Genomic DNA, 23,902 nt, shown 5'->3' on the forward strand with positions numbered 1-23,902 from the left:
CATCCACAGTGCTGTACCTCCACCTACATCCACAGTTCTGTACCTCCACCTACATCCACAGTGCTGTACCTCCACCTACATCCACAGTGCTGTACCTACACCTACATCCACAGTGCTGTACCTAAACCTACATCCACAGTGCTGTACATCCACAGGGCTGTACCTCCACCTACATACACAGTGCTGTACCTCCACCTACATACACAGTGCTGTACCTACACCTACGTCCACAGTGCTGTACCTCCACCTACATCCACAGTGCTGTACCTCCACCTACATCCACAGTGCTGTACCTCCACCTACATACACAGTGCTGTACCTCCACCTACATACACAGTGCTGTACCTCCACCTACATCCACAGTGCTGTACCTCCACAGTGCTGTACCTCCACCTACATCCACAGTGCTGTACCTCCACCTACATCCACAGTTCTGTACCTCCACCTACATCCACAGTGCTGTACCTACACCTACATCCACATGGCTGTACCTACACCTACATCCACATGGCTGTAGAGCCCTATATAAGCCACTAGTTTTGACGAGAGCCCTATACAAGCCACCAGTTTTGACCAGAGCCCTATATAAGCCACTAGTTTTGACCAGAGCCCTATATAAGCCACTAGTTTTGACCAGAGCCCTATATAAGCCACTAGTTTTGTCCAGAGCCCTATACAAGCCACTAGTTTTGACCAGAGCCCTATATAAGCCACTAGTTTTGTCCAGAGCGCTATACAAGCCACTAGTTTTGACCAGAGCCCTATATAAGCCACTAGTTTTGTCCAGAGCCCTATATAAGCCACTAGTTTTGACCAGAGCCCTACATTAGCTCCTTAAAGATAATCTACTATTCAAAAAACAGGTTAGGACTGTATAGTGTGTTTATAATACAACCTGGTATACTATACAATGTTCTACCTTGTTCATACCAATATCTGAAGTAAATCATGAATGATGGTATATTGTTTAGAGCCAAGAGTAACCATAGCTGCACATTTAAAAAATATTGGGACACTTTTTCACACTTTCAGGTGTGTGTGTGTGTGTGTGTGTGTGTGTGTGTGTGTGTGTGTGTGTGTGTGTGTGTGTGTGTGTGTGTGTGTGTGTGTGTGTGTGTGTGTGTGTGTCTGTGTGTTGCTTGACATTCCTCTCTCTCCCACTCTTCCTCTCCTACCCATTTCTCCCACCACTTCCTCTCCACATTTGGACTGTCGCTCCAGCAGAGAAGCACAGGCAGTCAGTGGACAGTGATGTTGGAGCTTTTGATAACCCCTTTCTTCCTTACTTTGGGGTTATTGACATTATAGTCAGACACACAAAAACACACAAAAACACAAAAACAAACACAAAAACACACACACACACAAAAACACACACAAAAACACACACACACAAAAACACACACAAAAACACACACAAAAACACACACAAAAACACCTACCTCTGTCACTCTCTTGCCTTCTCTCTTACTCAGACGTATTCATTTCCTTTCCCTGTCTCTTTCTTCCAGCCTCTCTTTCAGTCTTTCTCCGTCTATCTCTTTTTCACATCTCTCTCTCTCCCTCTCTCTTTAACAGTATCTATCTATCTATCTATCTATCTATCTATCTATCTATCTATCTATCTATCTATCTATCTATCTATCTATCTATCTATCTATCTATCTATCTATCTATCTATCTATCTATCTATCTATCTATCTATCTATCTATCTATCTATCCATCCATCCCTCCCTCCCTCCCTCCCTCCCTCCCTCCCTCCCTCCCTCCCTCCCTCCCTCTCTCTTTCTCTCTCTTTCACTCTACCTCTCCCCTCTCTCTTTTTCTCTCACTTTCACAGCCTCTCTCCCTCTCTCTATATCTATCCATTTCTCTCTCTTTCACAGTCTCCCTCCTATCTATCTCGCTCCCTCTCTCTCTTTCACAGTCTCTCTCCCTCCCTCTCTCTCCTTTTCTCTCTCTCTTTCAGTATCTCTCCCTCCTCTCTCTCTTTCACAGTCTCTCTCTCCCTCTCTCTCTCTTTCAGTCTCCCTCCCTCTCTCTCTCTCTCTTTCACAGTCTCTCTCCCTCCCCCCCTCTCTCTCTTTCATAAAGCAGGTGTTGACATTTTTTACTGTCACTCATTTTCTTTCTTCCCCCTCTTTTTCTACCTTGCAACGTTCTGTTCATATTTCCATCGCTCTTCTTCAGTCCTTTTCATTCTACTATCGTCTCTCGTTCACTCTGTTTTCTCTTAGTAATCAGGGCCTGTATTCATAAAGCGATTCACAGTAGATCATACCTCAGCACTCCTAGTCTGAGACGCTTTGTGAATACTAGACCCTGTTATTTATTTTCCTCCGCCTGGGGACTCATCTTTCTGTCTCTCTCCTTTACGCTGCCTGTACTCATTGGATGGTAATGAATTCTACCACAGGTCTGCCCATGCCCTTGGCCTTGTTTTCCCCTTCAGTCTCTATTGGGGTCTTTTCTGGTCTTCATCCCTAGTATCCTGACTACTCTCCGGCAGTCTCTTAGTGAGAGGCATGTTGCAGGACGTCTTTATTGCATTCACACTATAAAGAGCATCACATGTCACAATGCCTCAATAACCACATTCATAACAAATAAAAATACTTGTTTTTTTTATTGTCACGTATACTGGATAGGTGCAGTGAAATGTGTTGTTTTACAGGGTCAGCCATGGTAGTATGATAGGTGCAGTGAAATGTGTTGTTTTACAGGGTCAGCCATAGTAGTATGATAGGTGCAGTAAAATGTGTTGTTTTACAGGGTCAGCCATAGTAGTATGATAGGTGCAGTGAAATGTGTTGTTTTACAGGGTCAGCCATAGTAGTATGATAGGTGCAGTGAAATGTGTTGTTTTACAGGGTCAGCCATGGGTGCAGTGAAATGTGTTGTTTTACAGGGTCAGCCATAGCAGTATGATAGGTGCAGTGAAATGTGTTGTTTTACAGGGTCAGCCATAGTAGTATGATAGGTGCAGTGAAATGTGTTGTTTTACAGGGTCAGCCATAGGTGCAGTGAAATGTGTTGTTTTACAGGGTCAGCCATAGCAGTATGATTGGTGCAGTGAAATGTGTTGTTTTACAGGGTCAGCCATAGTAGTATGATAGGTGCAGTGAAATGTGTTGTTTTACAGGGTCAGCCATAGGTGCAGTGAAATGTGTTGTTTTACAGGGTCAGCCATAGCAGTATGATTGGTGCAGTGAAATGTGTTGTTTTACAGGGTCAGCCATAGTAGTATGATTGGTGCAGTGAAATGTGTTGTTTTACAGGGTCAGCCATAGTAGTATGATTGGTGCAGTGAAATGTGTTGTTTTACAGGGTCAGCCATAGTAGTGTGATTGGTTCAGTGAAATGTGTTGTTTTACAGGGTCAGCCATAGGTGCAGTGAAATGTGTTGTTTTACAGGGTCAGCCATAGTAGTATGATTGGTGCAGTGAAATGTGTTGTTTTACAGGGTCAGTCATAGGTGCAGTGAAATGTGTTGTTTTACAGGGTCAGCCATAGCAGTATGATTGGTGCAGTGAAATGTGTTGTTTTACAGGGTCAGCCATAGTAGTATGATTGGTGCAGTGAAATGTGTTGTTTTACAGGGTCAGCCATAGTAGTATGATTGGTGCAGTGAAATGTGTTGTTTTACAGGGTCAGCCATAGTAGTGTGATTGGTTCAGTGAAATGTGTTGTTTTACAGGGTCAGCCATAGGTGCAGTGAAATGTGTTGTTTTACAGGGTCAGCCATAGTAGTATGATTGGTGCAGTGAAATGTGTTGTTTTACAGGGTCAGCCATAGTAGTATGATTGGTGCAGTGAAATGTGTTGTTTTACAGGGTCAGCCATGGGTGCAGTGAAATGTGTTGTTTTACAGGGTCAGCCATAGCAGTATGATAGGTGCAGTGAAATGTGTTGTTTTACAGGGTCAGCCATAGTAGTATGATAGGTGCAGTGAAATGTGTTGTTTTACAGGGTCAGCCATAGGTGCAGTGAAATGTGTTGTTTTACAGGGTCAGCCATAGCAGTATGATTGGTGCAGTGAAATGTGTTGTTTTACAGGGTCAGCCATAGTAGTATGATAGGTGCAGTGAAATGTGTTGTTTTACAGGGTCAGCCATGGGTGCAGTGAAATGTGTTGTTTTACAGGGTCAGCCATAGCAGTATGATAGGTGCAGTGAAATGTGTTGTTTTACAGGGTCAGCCATAGCAGTATGATAGGTGCAGTGAAATGTGTTGTTTTACAGGGTCAGCCATAGTAGTACGATAGGTGCAGTGAAATGTGTTGTTTTACAGGGTCAGCCATAGGTGCAGTGAAATGTGTTGTTTTACAGGGTCAGCCATAGCAGTATGATTGGTGCAGTGAAATGTGTTGTTTTACAGGGTCAGCCATAGTAGTATGATTGGTGCAGTGAAATGTGTTGTTTTACAGGGTCAGCCATAGTAGTATGATTGGTGCAGTGAAATGTGTTGTTTTACAGGGTCAGCCATAGCAGTATGATAGGTGCAGTGAAATGTGTTGTTTTACAGGGTCAGCCATAGTAGTATGATAGGTGCAGTGAAATGTGTTGTTTTACAGGGTCAGCCATAGGTGCAGTGAAATGTGTTGTTTTACAGGGTCAACCATAGCAGTATGATTGGTGCAGTGAAATGTGTTGTTTTACAGGGTCAGCCATAGTAGTATGATAGGTGCAGTGAAATGTGTTGTTTTACAGGGTCAGCCATGGGTGCAGTGAAATGTGTTGTTTTACAGGGTAAGCCACACCAGTATGGCGCCCCTGGAGGAAGTTAGGGATAAGGAAGTTAGTGCCTTGCTCAAGGGCACGTTGACAGATTATTTCACCTTGTTGCCTTGGGTATTCAAACCAGGGACCTTTCAATTACTGGCCCAGCACTCTAACCGCTAGGCTACTTACCACCTAACTAACATGATACAGCAACAGATACAATCTGGAACATCACATAAATGTTTTCTGCCCGGAGCTGTAAAGAGCGGTTACATCCACATATGGTAAGTACTTCAAAGGTGTAGTCTGGTACTCACAGTCTTTGTTGGTCTTTTTCCTCGTTGTCCACTTCCTCTATGGCACTGTGCTGACTGTACGGGCTCTCACTGTGGGGGAGATACAAGGTAATAGGTCAGGGCAATACAATAATACAATACAGTACAACTTAATTGTCCATTTGTTATGGCGAACAGCAGAAATGTGTCTCCTGCGTAGTTCTCCACCAGATAACACACAACATACACACACATTGCATTCCTCATTCCTAGATTCCTAGGTATACCTCTATAGTGACTGCTCTGCATAGAGCCATATAAAGAGTATTATACCTCTATAGTGACTGTTCTACATAGAGCCATATAAAGAGTATTATACCTCTATAGTGACTGTTCTACATAGAGTCACATAAAGAGTATTATAATTCTATAGTGGTGTGTTTCTAGTATAGTCGTACAAGAGTAACAGGTGTGTTTCTAGTACAGTCGTACAGGAGGAGCAGGTGTGTTTCTAGTACATTCGTACAAGAGTAACAGGTGTGTTTCTAGTACAGTCGAACAGGAGGAGCAGGTGTGTTTCTAGTACAGTCGTACAGGAGGAGCAGGTGTGTTTCTAGTACAGTCGTACAGGAGGAGCAGGTGTGTTTCTAGTACAGTCGTACAGGAGGAGCAGGTGTGTTTCTAGTACAGTCGTACAGGAGGAGCAGGTGTGTTTCTAGTACAGTCGTACAGGAGGAGCAGGTGTGTTTCTAGTACAGTCGTACAGGAGGAGCAGGTGTGTTTCTAGTACAGTCGTACAGGAGGAGCAGGTGTGTTTCTAGTACAGTCGTACAGGAGGAGCAGGTGTGTTTCTAGTACAGTCGTACAGGAGGAGCAGGTGTGTTTCTAGTACAGTCGTACAGGAGAAACAGGTGTGTTTCTAGTACAGTCATACAGCAGAAACAGGTGTGTTTCAGTCGTACTTCCCCACTGAGACCTATTTGGACCTGTTTCTCTCTCTCTCTCTTTCTCTCTCTATTCTGTTCTTGGTCTTTTCTTTACATTTTATTTTCTATGGTGGAAGGTTAATGCACTATTTGTATTAGTGGTATCCACATGTTTTTTCAAAGTTAGGGTGGAAGAGGACAGAGTTAGTTTCCTGGGGTTTGGAAGGTGTGGTGTGCACGATGGCTTCTCAGCCTAGCGCGGAGGAGATGCTGTCGATACGGCATGGATTCAGGTGTGTTCCTGAGAATCGAGTTAAGGTGGAGGAGGTTCTGTTTGCAGTCGGTAAACAGGTAGGAGCTGAATTTATACATTCTGCTTCTAGAATGAACAAAGCTTTGGTGGTGTTCATGAAAAGAGCAAATTTGGTTGGTAGGCTAATTGCTAGTTTCTACCCCTTGGACAATGGTGGTAGTTGCAAATTTGCCCCCGTTTATTACGGATGATCAAATGAGGAAAGAGCTGAGTCGTTTTGGTAAGTTTGCTAGCAGTTTTCGTGTACTGTCGGCAGGTTTAAGCACGATGTTTCATTCCGGAGGCAAGTGTTTATGTTTCTGAATAACAATGAGCAACAGCTAAATGTGCATTTTAAAGTGAGGCATGGGGAGGGGCTCTATGCAGGGTTTGCCAGCACAGATAGTCTACAGTGTTTTGAGTGTGTGGATTTGGGGCATAAGAGCTACATAAACACCACCAAGTGTTTACCTCTTCGGGTAGGCTCGCTCAATAGAAATGGCGCCAGAGATGCGGGAAAGAGGAGTGTGTTGGGTGAATATGTAAAACAAAAAAAGTACAGGTGTTGTTTCTGCAGGAGACACATAGTGATGTGTTGAATGAAGTCGATTGGGGGCTCTGGTGGAAAGGGGCAAGTGTGTTGAGCCATGGGACAAATCTTAGTGCAGGGGTGGCAGTCCTTTTTGTATCGTGTCTGTCTGTAAAAATTTGCTCCTCAAAGGAGGTGTGTAGGGGTAGGCTCCTTGTTGTTAAACAGAAATGAACAACATGGGTTTTGTCTTTATAAATGTGTATGCGCCTAACACAGGAAGAGAGGGGGGTTCTATTTGGATGTCTTAGACAGGAACTCTCACAGGTAGCGCCTGAGGAGACGCTGGTGGTCGGAGGGGACTGGAACTGTACAATGGATTTTACGAAAGACAGAAATGGGGAAGAGCCTCATTCAGTGTCAGTGGGAGTGTTAAAGACATCATTAATCAGTTCGACCTAGTGGATGTTTGGAGAACTAAACATCCAAACACAAGACAGTATACATGGGTGAAGGTTTTTGGGACTAGGGTGAGTGCAGCCTGACTTGGTCATTTTTACAAGTCCAGGAATCGGAGCAATAGGCTGTTGGGCGCTAGCATTCTCCCTGTGGGGTTTTCGGATCACCACATAAGCATGGCTCGGCTGTCTATTTCACCAGGGTCCCAGACAAGATCCTATTGGAAGTTTAATGTAAAGCTCTTATAAGATGCCATTTTTTGCTCAGGTTTCCAGACCTTTTGGGAAAGGTGGGGGCAGTGAAGAGAGGAGTATGAGTCTCTGAGTCAATGGTGGGATGTGGGGAAAGTCCATATTTGGCTTTTCAGTCAACAGTATACATCTCTCTCATCCTCAGAGGCTAGGAGAGTATTGGTGGAACTAGAGCATTGTATTAGAGAGATGGAGGTAGAGATGGTGGGGCAAGGCAATGTAGGCCTCCAGGATAATCTAGCTGAATTACGTAGGGACCTGGGTAGTTTTTTCCAGGTTAAAGCAAAGGGAGCACTTGTAAGAGCTATGTTCCCCATCCTCAAGGAGATGTATGCTCCCAGCTCCTCCTTCTTTGGTTTGGAAAGACAGAGCGGTGAAGCCAAGGGTATGCATTGTCTACGGCTGTCTGATGGGCGGGTGACCTCTGTGGTTGGAGAGATGTGGGAGCGGACTGTGGAGTTTTATACTGAGTTGTATAGGGCAGAAATGTATGATCCTATGTGTGCTCAGGTCTTGTTCGCAGAACTCCCTAAGCTCTCTCTGGCACAGAGGGATGAAATGGACATTCCTCTGTTGTCCCATGAACTGGCAGAGGCCGTAACCCAGATGTCCCCCGGTCGTGCACCGGGGGTCGATGGACTCCCAGTGGAGTTTTATAAAAAATTCTGGGGATTAATTGGACTGGACTTCTTTTGCGTGTTGCGTGAATGCGTCGGGGTAGGAGAGATGCCAATAAGTTGCCGTCGGGCGGCTCTGACTCTCCTGCCCAAAAAAGGGGACTTGTGTGAACTTAAGAACTGGAGGCCTGTGGCATTACTCTGTGCGGACTACAAGATATTTGCCAAGGTCCTCTCTAACAGACTGAAGTCCCATCTGGACTCGATAGTACAAGGACCAAACATATTGTGTACCGGGACGCTCAATCACGGACAACTTGTTGTTAATCAGGGACATGTTGGACTTGTCGAGAGTTTCTAATGTGAACTTTGGACTGGTCTCTTTAGATCAAGAGAAGGCTTTTGATAGAGTGGACCATGAGTATCTGTTTAATGTGATGTTTGTGTTTGGGAAGAGTTTTTTGACCTGTGTGAAGCTGTTGCATGCTGGGGTGTCATTTATGGTCAAGGTGGGAGGGGGACTCAGTAGGCCAGTCTGGGTGAGACGGGGCATTAGACAAGGATGCCCTCTCTCAGGGCAGTTATATACACTAGCCATTGAGCCTTCTTTGGGCCTGCTACGCAGAAGACTGCAGGGAGTGTGCTGGACAGGCATGGGTGTGGTGACAGGCATAGCAGTGTCAGCGTGTGCAGATTACGTTTCTGTGATGGTCAGGGATGGGCAGGATATGCAGGCACCAGAGACCAGTCTGAAGGTGTACGAGGGAGCTTCGTCAGCTAAGATAAACTGGGGCAAGAGCAAAGCTCTGTTATGTGGGGCATGGGGGGGTGTCGTGTCTTTGGGCACCATTAAACTGAAGACATGTTTATCAAATAACTCTCTGTAATTATTATTACGCGATTAACTGATTAATCGTGTAACTGTAATTAACTAGGAGGTTGGGGCACCAAGGAAAATATTCAGATTACAAAGTTATAATTTTCCTAATATAACTTTCCAGATATCATAATATCTGACCGATTATCTTCTGATTTAAATGGTGTATTTTACCTCACGTCCAGTCTCATTCCAAACGTCGTAAATTGTTGTTATCTGCACGAACCCAGTCTTCACTAAGTCATCCATACATCAATTGTCTTAAAATCATTTATTTACTAAACTAAGTAATTCACAGAAAGCATACAAAACAGTAGGTATCGTCACAAAGAAATGGTAGCGGAATGTTCCCTAGTGGGCTAAACCGGCATGGCGGCTTGTTAAACAAAAGAGTAGTGGGGGGTCAGCTGAGAAGACCCTACAGAGTTGATAAATATTAACAATTGATATACTAAACCTTTGCACATGAACGCTCACTCATTCGGAAACAATTGCAATCAATATATATATTTACGCTCAGTGAGTCGTCGTGATCTTTGTTGGAAAGGTTGTTCTGTTGGAGAGTTCCCTTTCTCTCTCTTGGTTAGGATGGATCTTTCAAAGCGACATTCATTAATGTCGTTATAAAATGCATGTTTCGTCAGTCTTCGCGTTCAATGATACTGAATTTCTAGCTGCAGACTAGTAATTAATATCAAAGACTTGCTATTATTCTGTTGGTATCGATAGTCTAAAAGTTTAACCATGTGGTATGGTTAAAGTTCAGTCGAGGAATGCATGGTTAACCTCTATGGGCTAGGTGGGATGCTAGCGTGCCACCCGTGGTGCACTCCATCAACAGCAGGTGCATTTCAAGAGCGGCAAATTTGAATCCAAATAAATGTCAAAATTCAAATTTTTCAAACATACAACTATTTTACACCCTTTGAAAGATAAACATCTCCTTAATCTAACCACGTTTTACGATTTCAAAAAGGTTTTACGGCGAAAGCATAAATTTAGAGTATGTTAGGACAGTACATTTACAAGAGTTGTGTGTAATGTTTTGTCAAGTCAAAGACAGGGTCACCAAAACCATAAAACCAGCTAAAATGATGCACTAACCTTTTACAATCTCCATCAGATGACACTCCTAGGACATTATGTTAGACAATGCATGCATTTTTAGTTCTATCAAGTTCATATTTATATCCAAAAACAGCGTTTTACTATGGCATTGATGTTGAGGAAATCGTTTCCCTCCAATAACCGGCAGTCAAGTCAGCGTGACAAATTAAATAATTAAAATTAGAAAACATTGGTAAAATATTATATTGTCATTTAAAGAATTATAGATTTACATCTCTTGAACGCAATCAACTTGCCAGATTTAAAAATAACCTTACTGGGAAATCACACTTTGCAATAATCTGAGCACTGCGCCCAGAAAAATACGCGTTGCGATACAGACTAGACGTCATGTTGGGGAGATCTAAAATCGAAAATACTATGTAAATAATCCATTACCTTTGATTCTCTTCATCAGATGTCACTTCCAGGTATCACAGGTCCATAACGAATGTAGTTTTGTTCAAAAAAGCTCTTCATTTATGTCCAAAAATCTCCGTCTTGTTAGCACATGATCTAAGCCAGCCGGACTTCTCGTCATGAACGAGGGGAAAAAATATATTTCCGTTCGTTCAAACATGTCAAACGCTGTATAGCATAAATCATTAGGGCCTTTTTTAACCAGAACATGAATAATATTCAAGGTGGACGAATGCATACTCTTTTATAACGTATTGGAACGAAGGTACCCAACATGAACTCGCGCGCCAGGTGTCTAATGGGACATCATCGTTCCATGGCTCTTGTTCGGTCAGATCTCCCTCCAGAAGACTCAAAACACTTTGTAAAGGCTGGTGACATCTAGTGGAAGCAATAGGAAGTGCCAAAATATTCCTCAGCCCCTGTGTTTTTCAATGGGATAGGTTTAAAGTCAATACAACACATCAGGTATCCACTTCCTGTCAGAAAATGTCTCAGGGTTTTGCCTGCCAAATGAGTTCTGTTATACTCACAGACACCATTCAAACAGTTTTAGAAACTTTAGAGTGTTTTCTATCCATATATAATAAGTATATGCATATTGTAGTTACTGGGTAGGATTAGTAACCAGATTAAATCGGGTACATTTTTTTTATCCAGACGTGCAAATGCTGCCCCCTAGCCCTAACAGGTTATACCTTGGCTCTCTCTTCTGAGGAAAGCTGGTCTGAAGAAAGAAATTCTGGGTGGCGGTTTTATACTGAACATAGAAAAGCTGTCACATGAGGCCTTGTCCTGTCTGTGTCCCTGGGGGCGTGCCGATGACTGAGTTAAGCTTTGTACAGAAATACAATTCTCTCACATTAACCTGTTGGGGCTAGGGGGCCGTATTTGCACGGCCGGATAAAAAACTTACCCGATTTTAACTGTTTACTACTCTTGCCCAAAAACGAGAATATGTATATAATTAGTAGATTTGGATAGAAAACACTCTAAAGTTTCTAAAACTGTTTGAATGGTGTCTGTGAGTATAACAGAACTCATATGGCAGGCCAAAACCTGAGAAGATTCCATACAGGAAGTGCCCAGTCTGACAATTTGTTCTCCTTCTGTGGCATCTCTATCAAAAATACAGCATCTCTGCTGTAACGTGACATTTTCTAAGGCTTCCATTGGCTCTCAGAAGGGGCCAGAAAGTGGAATGACGTCTCTCCTGTCTCTGGGCGAAAAACAGCAGGAGATTTTGTGAGTGGTCAGGCTGAAAACAGTGACACTGGAGATGCGCGTTCATGTGAATTCTCCATTTTTTTCTTCCAGCCTTTGAATGAATACAACGTCGCCCGGTTGGAATATTATTTCTATTTTAAGAGAAAAATAGCATAAATATTGATTTTAAACAGCGTTTGACATGCTTCGAAGTACGGTAATGGAATATTTTGAATTTGTTTGTCACGAAATGCACTCGTGCGTCACCCTTCGGATACTGACCTGAACGCACGAACAAAACGGAGCTATTTGAATATAACTATGGATTATTTGGAACCAAAACAACATTTGTTGTTGAAGTAGAAGTCCTGGGAGTGCATTCTGACGAAGAACAGCAAAGGTAATCCAATTTTCCTTATAGTAAATCTGAGTTTGGTGAGGGCCAAACTTGGTGGGTGTCAAATTAGCTAGCCGTGATGGCCGGGCTATGTACTCAGAATATTGCAAAATGTGCTTTCGCCGAAAAGCTATTTTAAAATCTGACACCGCGATTGCATAAAGAAGTTCTATATCTATAATTCTTAAAATAATTGTTATGTATTTTGTGAACGTTAATCGTGAGTAATTTAGTAAATTCACCGGAAGTTTGCGGTGGGTATGCTAGTTCTGAACATCACATGCTAATGTAAAAAGCTGGTTTTTGATATAAATATGAATTTGATTGAACAAAACATGCATGTATTGTATAACATAATGTCCTAGGAGTGTCATCTGATGAAGATCATCAAAGGTTAGTGCTGCATTTAGCTGTGCTTTTGGTTTTTGTGACATATATGCTTGCTTTGAAAATGGCTGTGTGATTATTTTTGGCAGGGTACTCTCCTGACATAATCTAATGTTTTGCTTTCACTGTAAAGCCTTTTTGAAATCGGACAATGTGGTTAGATTAACGAGAGTCTTGTCTTTAAAATGGTGTAAAATGGTCATATGTTTGAGAAATTGAAGTTATAGCATTTTTGAGGTATTTGTATTTCGCGCCACGCGATTCCACTGGCTGTTGACTAGGGTGGGACGCAAACGTCCCACCTTGCCCAGGGAGGTTAACATCAGTACATAGCATCTCAACATATTCCAAATAGCTTTATCCTTATTAATACATTTTATACAACCATTAGATGTAAGTCTCATTGCTGAGGCTAGTATATAAACCTTAGTATGGTAATATGGCCATATTGTCTCTAATGAGCCTCACAAAATTGTACCAAGCGGACCAGTTCGTAGCTGGATTCTTCACCGATCTTTTATACGTTCTCCAGAACATAAATGTCGTTCGGTTCTCCAATTCTGTGAGGTGGAAGAATCCTTTGTTCTCTCCATGAAAACACTCTGTCTCTTTACTGTGGCCTGTTAGGCAGGACATTCCCTTTGGAATTTACGACCGCCTTCACACAGCCTTGTGTCAGAAGTATAGAGGTCGGGGGATGGTGCATAGAAAACCCAGAGGGCAAAGTCATGACAGGGGATAGGGTCCCTCTGCTTCCAGGGGGTTTGCAGTGGGGTTGTGAAGTGCTTAAAATGTTGGGGGTGTACCTGGGCTCTGAGAAGTGGGTCAAGAAGAACTGGGAGGGGCTGTCACAGGCAGTGGTGTCAAGACTGGCCAGGTGGAGGTGGCTCCTGTCCCAAGTGTCATATAGAGGGAGGGTGCTGATAATCAACAACCTGGTGGCATCCCGTGTGGCTCAGTTGGTAGAACATGGTGTTTGCAACGCCAGGGTTGTGGTTTTGATTCCTACGGGGGACCAGTCTGGAACAAAAAATGTATGAAATGTATGCATTCACTACTGTAAGTGGCTCTGGATAAGAGCGTCTGCTAAATGACTAAAATGTCAATCTTCCCTGTGGCATAAACTGGCTGTCCTCAACCCCCCCCCGGTGGATTTTTTTCTGGTTGGGCCATCACTAGCTGAGGGCGGCAGTGTTGTACATGACCGTCCACGAAGGAGGACAGGGCCTGGTGGAACTGGAGAGCAGGGTGGCAGCATTCCGACTAAAGGCGGTTCAGAGACTGCTGTACCATACTGATGTTGGCTGGAGGGAACCAGCATGCATGCTGCTGAGGAGAGCTGGTGGTTTAGGGTTGGACCAGCAGCTGTTCCTCATGAAGCTGGAGAGGCTGAGTACAGCAGGTCTCTCTGACTTTAACTCTGCAGTGCTGAGGGCCTGGCAGCTGCTAAGGCCCACACGAGAAGGGGGTGTGGAGTCTGGGCTGTGGTTGTGGGAGGAGCCTATCTTCCACAACCCAGCCATCCCTTTGAAATCGGTTCAGTCGTCCACCCTGCAAAGGCAACTGATGGCAGCAGGTTTACTAAGGCTGGGTGACCTGCGACTGCTGGGAGAGGAGGGGTGAAAAACTCCGGATGTCCTGGCACAACAAATAGGAATAACGTCTCTTCGCTGCTGGAGAGATTCCTGGAGGAGGTCCAGGAGGCACTGTCTGAGCCGGTAAGGGGGGTGATTGAGTGGCCAAAGGGGGAGGGGCCACCAATGTTTCCGCCACTGCAGGTGACGGCAGAGACCGGGGACTGGCAAGGGGGTCTGGAGGACTTGTCAGATTTTAACACTCTGAGCCTGGGAGAGTTTGAGGGGGTGGGAGGTAAAGCCCTCTACAACCTCTGTGTTAACCTGTTGGGTCTAGGGGGCAGCATTTGCACGTCTGGATAAAAAAAATGTACCCGATTTAATCTGGTTACTAATCCTACCCAGTAACTAGAATATGCATATACTTATTATATATGGATAGAAAACACTCTAAAGTTTCCAAAACTGTTTGAATGGTGTCTGTGAGTATAACAGAACTCATTTGGCAGGCAAAACCCTGAGACATTTTCTGACAGGAAGTGGATACCTGGTGTGTTGTATTGACTTTAAACCTATCCCATTGAAAAACACAGGGGTTTAGGAATATTTTGGCACTTCCTATTGCTTCCACTAGATGTCACCAGCCTTTACAAAGTGTTTTGAGTCTTCTGGAGGGAGATCTGACCGAACAAGAGCCATGGAACGATGATGTCCCATTAGACACCTGGCGCGCGAGTTCATGTTGGGTACCCTCGATCCAATACGTTATAAAAGAGTATGCATTCGTCCACCTTGAATATTATTCATGTTCTGGTTAAAAAAGGCCCTAATGATTTATGCTATACAACGTTTGACATGTTTGAACGAACGGAAATATATTTTTTCCCCTCGTTCATGACGAGAAGTCCGGCTGGCTTACATCATGTGCTAACGAGATGGAGATTTTTGGACATAAATGATGAGCTTTTTTGAACAAAACTACATTCGTTATGGACCTGTGATACCTGGAAGTGACATCTGATGAAGAGAATCAAAGGTAATGGATTATTTACATAGTATTTTCGATTTTAGATCTCCCCAACATGACGTCTAGTCTGTATCGGAACGCGTATTTTTCTGGGCGCAGTGCTAAGATTATTGCAAAGTGTGATATCCCAGTAAGGTTATTTTTAAATCTGGCAAGTTGATTGCGTTCAAGAGATGTAAATCTATAATTCTTTAAATGACAATATAATATTTTACCAATGTTTTCTAATTTTAATTATTTAATTTGTTACGCTGACTTGACTGCCGGTTATTGGAGGGAAACGATTTCCTCAACATCAATGCCATAGTAAAATGCTGTTTTTGGATATAAATATGAACTTGATAGAACTAAAAATGCATGCATTGTCTAACATAATGTCCTAGGAGTGTCATCTGATGGAGATTGTAAAAGGTTAGTGCATCATTTTAGCTGGTTTTATGGTTTTGGTGACCCTGTCTTTGACTTGACAAAACATTACACACAACTCTTGTAAATGTACTGTCCTAACATACTCTAAATTTATGCTTTCGCCGTAAAACCTTTTTGAAATCGTAAAACGTGGTTAGATTAAGGAGATGTTTATCTTTCAAATGGTGTAACATAGTTGTATTTTTGAAAAATTTGAATTTTGACATTTATTTGGATTCAAATTTGCCGCTCTTGAAATGCACCTGCTGTTGATGGAGTGCACCACGGGTGGCACGCTAGCGTCCCACCTAGCCCCAAGAGGTTAAGGTGAGGAACATTAGGAGCCTAACAGGAGTGAAGGCACATCAGTGGCAGGGTGTATGTGGGGTGGAGAGTATGGTGGGTTTTAGATGGAGGGGCTCTACAAACCCCCAGTACCAAAGAGGTCAGGGGACCTAAAGTGGAGGGTTCTTCATGGAGCCCTGGCCACTAACAGCTGGTTGGCACGGGTTGAACCGGGAGTCGGGCAGGGGAGTCCTTTCTGTGTCATGAGTGAAACTGTGATTCATGTGTTTCTGTATGCACCAGGTTAATTCCATTAATGTTTATGTTGAAATGTCTGTGTGAGAGGTTGGGGGTGGTCTTTACTGTTGGGGTGTTTATAATGGGATACAGGTATTCAAGCAAGGAGAAGGCCAAATGTGTTTTGTTGAATTTTCTGTTTGCTCAGGCGAAGTTGTCTATTTGGCTAACAAGGAGGAACAGGGTCAAAGGTGGGGGAATAACAGACCCTTTACTATTGTTAAATTGGATGGTCTCTGCGTGTCTTAGGGTTGAGTTTGAGTACTATAAAATGATAAAAAGTGTGGAGATGTTTCAGGAGATATGGTGTGTTGGGGGGCTGTCTGTATAGCTGGGGAAGATGTTTCAGGAGATATGGTGTGTTGGGGGGCTGTCTGTATAGCTGGGGAAGATGTTTCAGGAGATATGATGTGTTGGGGGCTGTCTGTATAGCTGGGGGAGATGTTTCAGGAGATATGGTGTGTTGGGGGGCTGTCTGTATAGCTGGGGAAGATGTTTCAGGAGATATGGTGTGTTGGGGGCTGTCTGTATAGCTGGGGAAGATGTTTTGGATATACGGTTGTAGAAGTGGTGTGTTCTTTTGGGTTTTGTGATGTTGTTTGTATCGTGTGATAGAGGGAAAGGTGAGTATGGTACATGTATGTAGTACAGGGTATATTATGGTGTTTTGTATCGTGTGATAGATGGAAAGGTGAGTATGGTACATGTATGTAGTACAGGGTATATTATGGTGTTTTGTATTGTGTGGTAGATGGAAAGGTAAGTATGGTACATGTATGTAGTACAGGGTATATTATGGTGTTTTGTATTGTGTGGTAGATGGAAAGGTGAGTATGGTACATGTATGCAGTACAGGGTATATTATGGTGTTTTGTATCATGTGGTAGATGGAAAGGTGAGTATGGTACATGTATGCAGTACAGGGTATATTATGGTGTTTTGTATCATGAGGTAGATGGAAAGGTGAGTATGGTACATGTATGTAGTACAGGGTATATTATGGTGTTTTGTATCATGTGGTAGATGGAAAGGTGAGTATGGTACATGTATGTAGTACAGGGTATATTATGGTGTTTTATTTTAGGGGGGGGTTAATGAAATGAGAAGTTTCATTAAAGAAAGACAAAAAGTCTGTCTGTCTGTCTGTCTGTCTGTCTGTCTGTCTGTCTGTCTGTCTGTCTGTCTGTCTGTCTGTCTGTCTGTCTGTCTGTCTGTCTGTCTGTCTGTCTGTCTGTCTGTCTGTCTGTCTGTCTGTCTGTCTGTGTTTTTAACAGGGAGCTAGTTGGAGCTGTAGACTGACAGAGCCTGTTCTCTTCCCCCAGCCAGCTGAGCAGAGAGCAAACACACGCACATACAGAGACCCATACACATACAGAGAGACACACAGAGAGAGAGACACGGAGTGGCAATCTAGGGCACAGGCTGTCTGCAGGCTCTAAAGAGAGCATTAGGGAGAGAGACAACAAACAGAGAGAACGGAGGGAGAGAAAGAAAGCAAATGAACAGCAAATACTGAAAGAAAAACACCTCATCAAGCAAATGCCAGGGGGTCAGAGGGCGAGGAGAGGGAGGAAAGGAGGGATGGGTGAAGCCTCGTATTATTGTAATGTTTTTATATAATTGTTCTATTCTTCTCTCTGCATTATTGGGAAGGGCCCGTAAGTAAGCATTTCACTGTTAGTCTACACCTGTTGTTTACGAAGCACGTGGCGAATCTAATTTTGATTTCCTTCCCTTCTTCTCCTCTCCTACGATAACCCCAATAATTCAGCTTCTTTCTTATTCCCACCATCTATTCCTCCACCTCCCTCCATCTCTCCCCCAGAGAGATCAAGAAGCATGTCTCCACTTTGAAAGGAAGAGGGGGAAGAAAGGGAGAGAATGGAGAAGAGCAAGAAGAGGACAGAGGAGAGAGAGAGAAACAAACTGTAATATCTGGCAAATTCCCCTGTTCTTATCTCCTCTCGTTGTTTTTCTGGAACGAGCGCTTCAAATTAGGTCAACAGGATGCCAACATGGGGTGAGAGGAGAGGAGGGGTGTGAAGGAATGGGGGGAAACAAAAGACCTAATAAAGGGGGATGAGAGAAAGAGGCATGGGGTGAGAGGAAAGGGGAGATGAGGGGTACGATGAGAGGAGAGAGAAAGACGAGAGCAAGATGAGAGAGAGAGAGAAAAGAGGCAGAAAGGGGAAAGGAGGGGTACGAGGAAGGGGAAGACATGAAGGAAGATTTAAAAACAAGATAGATGAAAAGGAGGAAACGGAAAGAGGAATACACTCTTAGAAAAAAGGATTCCAAAACGGTTCTTAAGCTGTCCCTATTGGATGGATCAAGGTAGAACCATTTTTTATTATTTTTTTTACCAAGAAGGGTTCTTCAAAGAGTTCTCCTATGGGGACAGCCAAAGAACCCTTTTAGGTTCTAGATAACACCTTTTTTTCTAAGCGTGTAGGGTAAGGAGGGGTTCATTGAGAAGAGGAGGTACGTGAGCAAGAGATAAAGAAGGTAAGAATGAAAGAGACAGAGGGAGATCTGGAAGGGAGAATCATTTGGATGTGGAGGTCAAATTAGCTCTGATTGCCACCAGCTTTGTTTGACTTCAGAGTCCGAGGGGAGGGGCCAGATGAGAGCGTATAATCATTCTTATGCCTCTCAGGCTGTCAGTGATAATCTCTCGTCTGACAACAGACTGTGGGATGCCACCAATAACAAGGAACTTTGTTTCCGGTGACCTGATTTGTCATCACTGATCATTTGGACAGATTTCGCAGGTGATTGCATGTTTCGAATTTCGAAAGGGGAGGGGACTGGCCCAGAAACTTTTCCAAAACTGGCTGAGAGTTTTCGGCTTGGGGGGTGGGGACTTCACTAGTCTCATTAGGATCTTTTCTCATAGATCTCCCACCAAGATTTTAGCTTTCCCAGATTCCTCTCCGACTCTCAGTGCTAACAGCTATCAGTCAGACAGTAGAAAACTAAGACAATTTATATACAGTCTAGTAGCTCCCTCCAAACTAATTGGTATTCAATTCTTAGAGCCTTTGTGTGTGTGTGTGTGTGTGTGTGTGTGTGTGTGTGTGTGTGTGTGTGTGTGTGTGTGTGTGTGTGTGTGTGTGTGTGTGTGTGTGTGTGTGTGTGTGTGTGTTCAACTTGATAGATTTAGCTGAGAGATTTGCATCCATCTAGTTAACATTCACTGGAGGCCTGCACCACTTCAAAGGCCAAAGATGTTTGGCGGCTAAATATAGGACAGAGGAAACACACACACACAGACACACACACACACACAGACACTGAAACTATATAATGAGCTGAACTCAGTACAGGCAGACTGAGTCTTCAACAAAGTGTGTAGCCAACACACAGCTGACAATACTGCTACCATGTACAAATCACTGGTCCTGTTGAAAGAGGGTCTGCTCTCTCTCTCTGTGTTGCTGTTTCTCTCTCTCTCTCTCTGTGTGTCTCTGTGTTGCTCTCTCTCTGTGTGTGTGGCTCTCTCTCTCTCTCTCTCTCTCTGTGTTGCTCTCTCTCTCTCTCTCTGTGTGGCTCTCTCTGTCTCTCTCTCTCTCTCTCTCTCTCTCTGTGTGGCTCTCTCTCTGTGTGTTGCTCTCTCTCTCACGCTCTCTCTCTCTCTCTCTCTCTCTCTCTCTCTCTCTCTCTCTGTGTTGCTCTCTCTCTGTGTGTTGCTCTCTCTCTCTCTCTCTGTGTTGCTCTCTCTCTCTCTGTGTTGCTCTCTCTCTCTCTGTGTTGCTCTCTCTCTCTCTCTCTCTGTGTGTTGCTCTCTCTCTCTGTGTTGCTCTCTCTGTGTGTTGCTCTCTCTCCCTCTATCTGTGTGTGTTGCTCTCTCTCTCTCTCTCTCTCTCTCCTCTCTGTGTTGCTCTCTCCCAGTGTGGCTGTCTCTCTCTCTGTTGCTGTCTCCCAGTGTGGCTGTCTCTCTCTCTGTTGCTGTCTCCCTCCCCCTCTCTCTCTGTATTGCTCTCTCTCGCTCTCGCTCTCTGTTGCTTGCTGTGTGTGTGTGTGTGTGTTGCTCTCTCTCTCTCTGTGTGTGTGTTGCTCTCTCTCTCTGTGTGTGTGTTGCTCTCTCTCTCTGTGTGTGTGTTGCTCTCTCTCTGTGTGTGTGTGTGTTGCTCTCTCTGTGTGTGTGTGTTTCTCTCTCTCTCTCTCTCTCTGTCTGTGTGTCTCTCTCTCTCTCTCTCTCTCTCTCTCTCTCTCTCTGTCTGTGTGTCTCTCTCTCTCTCTCTCTCTCTCTCTCTCTCTCTCTCTCTCTCTCTCTCTCTCTCTCTCTCTCTCTCTCTCTCTCTCTCTCTCTCTCTCTCTCTCTCTCTCTCTCTCTCTCTCTCTCTCTCTCCTCTCTCTCTCTCTCTCTCTCTCTCTCTCTCTCTCTCTCTCTCTCTCTCTCTCTCTCTGTGTGTTGCTTTCTGTGTGTGTGTGTGTTGCTCTCTCTCTCTCTGTGTGTGTGTTGCTCTCTCTCTCTGTGTGTGTTGCTCTCTCTCTGTGTGTGTGTGTGTGTTGCTTTCTCTGTGTGTGTGTGTTGCTCTCTCTCTCTCTCTCTCTGTGTGTGTTGCTCTCTCTGTGTGTGTGTGTGTGTTGCTTTCTCTGTGTGTGTGTGTGTGTGTGTGTTGCTTTCTCTGTGTGTGTGTGTGTGTGTTGCTCTCTCTCTCTCCTGTGGGTGGGGTCTTCAGGGGGTGATTGCTTCAGAGATTCAGTCTGTTGCAGTGGCTTGACTCAGTCTGTGTTGAAGTGTGATTGAATCTCAGTGATAGCTGACAGAACACTGAAAGCATTCTGTTTTCTCCCTCCTCTCTCTTTCTCTCTCCCTCTCTCCCTCCCCTCTATCGTTGTTCTCGGCATAACATACAGGTACAGTATATGTCAAAATAAAGGAAACATTGACATAAAGTGTCTTGATGTGGCATAAAGTCTACACGTGTCTGGAACTATTTGAGGGATGAGAAATACAATAATTCAGTGTTTTGTTGGTGGTGGTGGAAAACAGTACACGAGAGGACCTCATCGAAGCCACACTCAGGTCCCTTGAGGTGGTGTGGGAGATAATGGAATATAAATAGGTATAGTTGCTATGCTGAAGTAGCCAGGACATAAGTACATTGGCCATAGGAAGAGAACATGAAACCCAGTGCCATTGCTATTCTGAAAAGGGTAACATGACAAAGTATACCTTGAGCAGACCAACTGAGCAGGAATAGCCAAGGCCATGAGTACCTATACAACAGCTGACATTCCAATATCAGAACGACATAGGAAGGAGGACGGTGGCAAAAAGACCTACAGCTGCTGAAACCTGAACATGCAATGTATGCATTTCTTTTTGTGTAACATGAGGGGGGTCCTGCCACCATTATAACCTAAAAAGGAATCAGAGATGGGCGTTATTGGGGCGTGAACAAGCAAAGAACTCAGGCTGAAAGATGATGGTGGCAGAGGGACTGAGGGAAGTAACTTCATTTACATATGGAATGTACTCCTATACTGTATGTGTATAAAAGCAGAGCCGATACCCAGGGAAGGCAGTTGATCCATGGACTGGCTCGGCTTTGCTACTCTGTATTAAAGTCTATATTGAATTCACAAGTTCTTGCAAGAGTATTATATTCTTAAGACAACTTTCCACGACATTGGCGGCAGGCCAGAACAACGCACAGCAGTCACCGACCTCAGCCGCCTGCTCTCACTGGCTCAGAACTGGATGAGACCAGGGCTCATCCGAGTCAGACTCAGTCACTCAGAGGACTTGGATCTGGATGTCAGTCCTCCCATAGTGGTAGATGCTAAGCAACTGAGCTTCTGATCCAGAACTTCACCACAAAGCTCCACCATCCAGAAAACGCTGTCTCAGGCACCGCTCCAGAATCTCCCAGAAGTTTTCAATTGGGTTGAAATCTGGTGACTGAGACACACACACACACACACACACACACACACACACACACACACACACACACACACACACACACACACACACACACACACACACACACACACACACACACACACACACACACCCTTTAAACCCCCTACTTGTTATATACTGTAACTGTGTGTCAGTGTGGGTTTTCCGTGAATTTATGTTTGAAAAATACATGTTCAGAAAATTCTGATCCGACATCGGTAACATGAACACAACAACTGAATACATAAAGACGACTGTTGTCTGGAAATACGTTAGATTCACGACATCGTCATTGTCATCATTCACAGCAGTCAGGTGGCTCTGCGGTTTTGTTTACATTCTCATTCCCCCTGTCTTTCTCTCTCTGTCTCCCTTTCATAAGGCAGTCAGTCACTACATCACTCAACAGCATGTCGGTCTCTGTAACTTTCTTATTCTCTCTCTTTCTCTTCTCTGTGAGGCGACTTTCACTCTCTTTCTCCATTTCTACACTCTCTCTCTTTCTCTAAGGTAGTGAGTCTCTACAGCACTCAGGTACTCTGTCTTCTATATCCTCCTACCCCCCCCCCTCTCTCTCTTTCACGCGGCACAGAGCTTACCTTTGATTTCAAGTTTCCGTTTCAAGTTTTAATGTCACGTGCACAAGTACAGTGAAATGCCTTTCTTGCTAGCTCTAACCCCAAGTATGCAGTAATCTATAACAACGTAATACTAAAAATAACAAGGTAGAACAAAAACACACCAAATCTAAAAATAACAACTAAGAAAGAAGAAGAAGAGGTTAAGGCTCACAGACGGACCATGTGACTCTACCTAAGAGGAGCTCACCTTGTCAGAGTCACACACACACACGAACACACAATACTCTTCAATCTGCCACTGCTCTTTCTATAGCACCACACTAACTGCACCGTGGTAACACTCTGATACCAGATGTGTTAGACAAAGGCCCTGTTTGAATACTGATAGAATACCTCCCCGTCCGCCTTTCCTTTAAGTTTACACTGACCACTGATCTGATGTGACTTGATAGGTACAAGTGTAGGATCTTAATATGACCAGTTTTTCACAGCAGGAAAATAATCCCGCAGCAACAGGAAATGTGATTTATTATGTGGATTATAATTCATGGATATTTTTGTAGGGGTTGATACATTGTTCAATAGGGCAAATCAAGTCTGACATGTTAAAGTGGAAATTACAAACTTTAGAAGCCTTTTTAAACTTCGAATGCACTACAAGTTTTCATTTCCTGCTGTACGGGAAATGTCCTGCAACAAAAGGGTGATCAAATTAAGATTCTACATGTATAGAAGTGAATGTTATACTTGCTTTCACCTATCACACAGTGTTAGATCCTCCCTCCCTCTAGGTATAATCACGGGAGGGAGGGAGGGAGGGAGGGAGGGAGGGAGGGAGGGAGGGAGGGAGGGAGAGGGAGGAAGGGAGGGACTAGCAAGAAGTACAGAGATTTTGTTTTGGGCAAAGGTATAGAGAGTTAAGTGTGATGTGGAGTTGGTGTGCGCAGAGAGAGTGTGGGGGGTATTTTGTTTGGGCAGAGGTAGAGAGAGTCTGGAGTGTGTGTGAGGCTGTGAAGTGTGTGTAGGTGTGTGTGTGAGGGGGGGGGGGGGGGTACTGTAGTGAAGATGAAGGATATTCCCAATGCTAGCTCCCCAGTACGGCCCACGTTCCACACAACAGCTGCCAAACTGTACTGCATCTCACACACACACACACACAAACAAGTACACACACAGGCACACGCAGGCACACACATACACACTCCTTATGGACCATATGTGTTTTTATCCACCGAAATAAGAAACAACTAATTAGCTCTCTCTTGATGTTCTCACATCGTACGCCACATGTTAACCATTAAATACGGAACGAGTGTGTGTGTGTGTGTGTAGAATCAAGCATCAATGGGCC

At 44.0% G+C, this 23,902-nt stretch overlaps 1 protein-coding gene across 1 annotated transcript in view; it reads right to left on the minus strand.

Annotated features, from left to right (window-relative positions):
• LOC106564442 (protein phosphatase 1 regulatory subunit 29) overlaps nt 1-23,902 on the minus strand; it is a 156,192-nt gene that overhangs the window by 42,743 nt on the left and 89,547 nt on the right. The window contains exon 2 of the mRNA XM_014130543.3: nt 5,040-5,108. The gene's annotated coding sequence lies outside the window, so the exon portion shown is untranslated. The remainder of the gene's footprint in view (nt 1-5,039; nt 5,109-23,902) is intronic.

This window comes from Salmo salar, chromosome 12, assembly GCF_965601325.2.
Source record: "Salmo salar chromosome 12, fSalSal1, whole genome shotgun sequence".
Classification (NCBI taxonomy): domain Eukaryota; kingdom Metazoa; phylum Chordata; class Actinopteri; order Salmoniformes; family Salmonidae; genus Salmo; species Salmo salar.